Source organism: Kryptolebias marmoratus, linkage group LG23, assembly GCF_001649575.2.
Source record: "Kryptolebias marmoratus isolate JLee-2015 linkage group LG23, ASM164957v2, whole genome shotgun sequence".
Classification (NCBI taxonomy): Eukaryota; Metazoa; Chordata; class Actinopteri; order Cyprinodontiformes; family Rivulidae; genus Kryptolebias; species Kryptolebias marmoratus.
Window position 1 is genome coordinate 11,127,467 of NC_051452.1, and position 1,791 is coordinate 11,129,257.

Sequence of the window (1,791 nt, forward strand, 5' to 3'; positions counted from 1 at the left end):
ACGCCTTGGGATTCCCCCGGAGGAGCTGGCCCAAGTGGCTGGGGAGAGGGAAGTCTGGGTCTCCCTGCTTAGGCTGCTGCCCCCGCGACCCGACCCAGGATAAGCGGAAGACAATGGATGGATGGATGGATGGGTGAACAAAAACAATTTATATTGCCTTAAAGATCAAAATGTTTGTTGCCACAAGATGGCGCTGTTGTACAGCTAATGCGCATGTTTCTTTGAAAAGAGTACCAAGTTTTGTAAAGTTACACTGAACACTTGATGATACAGCTTCCTGTTTACGCAGAAAATGTTTTAAAAAGTGTAAAGCTGTGAATATTTTTGTTTAATGAGGTTTTTGTCCGTTGCTTATGAACCCGACATATTTTAAATGATTATAATTTAAATAGGAGATGGAGACTAAAACGTACAAGTGTCGTTTCTTTTTAATTTATGAAATGTGTTTTGACGCAGAATAAGTTGACATGAAAGATGTTTTAAACGTAACTTGACTGGTGTGCTTTTGTTTTGAAACTCCGTGGCGGAAGTAGCGTCGCCGCCGCGCTAGCTTGACGGAAGTCTGTTTGGGTCAAGCTGGGATGCAGCGTGTTAGTCGCGGCGCTCCGTCGCGATGGGGAGCGTTTGAAACCCAGAAGAGCGGCTCCGGCGGCGGCCCCTGAACGGGTGAGTGGCCGAATTTGACGCGAGCGGAGCGGCTTAGTTAGCCGGAGGAGCTGCGGCTCAGTGCGGCGTGTGTGCGCGCGGAGGAGTGAGGAGGCAGGCAGGCAGGTCGGTCGTGACGCCGTTGGTTTTGCGGTGAGCGTGCACATGCCCCTGCGCGCTCCCGGCGTCTCTACCGACACAGTTTGTGGAGCTGCTTCAACAGGCGGGGAGGAGCAGGGTGGGGTCGTGTGTCCCCCCTCCTGGACGCTGGGTGAGGCAGGCAGTTTTGGGAGCTCTGGAGGGGAGGAAGGAAGGCCCGAGCCGAGGCTGCTGCCACTGGTGCCATGTTCTCCGGGGAGCTCACGGTGGTGGAGGTGGTGGAGGGGTGGAGGGGTGGGGGGCTGTTTTTCTCCACATGTCCAGATGTTGATCTCTGACAGCTGTTTATCCTGTTTGTCCCAAAGCCCTGACGTGTTGGCTGCTGCTTGCATTCTGCTCAGGGTGGCGTTTAAAGCATCCCTCCTGCAGGAAGTGGGAGTTTACAATCAAACATTTATTTGACCTTTTATTTCAGCTTCTATTGTCCTGCAGGTGTTTGGATTGTACCTGCAACTCATGCCAGAGTTGTTAAACTACCATAAGAGTCTCATTTTTAAAACATCTTTGTTTATTTTTACTAGAGGCCATCAGTGATTAGTTGGTTTTCTTTGTTGGTGAAAATCCACCCTGAATTTCTCCAAAGGCCCATTTATTTATCAGTTTAAGACCACCAGAACCTTGTGTTTGGCAAGTTTTTGCTTTATATTACTCCATCCATTCTCTTCCGCTTATCCGTCGATCTCCCGCTCCATTTTTCCCTCATTCGTGAACAAGATCCCGAGATACTTAAACTCCTCCACTTGAGGCAGGACATCCTCCCCGACCCGGAGAAGGCACTCTACCCTTTTCCGGCTCAAGACCATGGCCTCGGATTTGGAGGCACTGATCCTCATCCCGGCCGTTTCACACTTGGCTGCGACCCGCTCCAGCGAGAGCTGTAGATCACGGTCTGATGAAGCCAACAGGACCACATCATCTGCAAAAAGCAGAGATGCGATCCTAAGGCCACCAAAACGGATCCCCTCAACACCTTGGCTGCGCCTAGAA

At 50.9% G+C, this 1,791-nt stretch overlaps 1 protein-coding gene across 1 annotated transcript in view; it reads left to right on the forward strand.

Moving 5' to 3' along the window:
- Positions 1–545: 545 nt before the first annotated feature.
- LOC108244152 (probable ribonuclease ZC3H12C) overlaps positions 546–1,791 on the forward strand; it is an 18,912-nt gene continuing 17,666 nt past the window's right edge. Inside the window, exon 1 of the mRNA XM_017430074.3 lies at positions 546–666. The gene's annotated coding sequence lies outside the window, so the exon portion shown is untranslated. The remainder of the gene's footprint in view (positions 667–1,791) is intronic.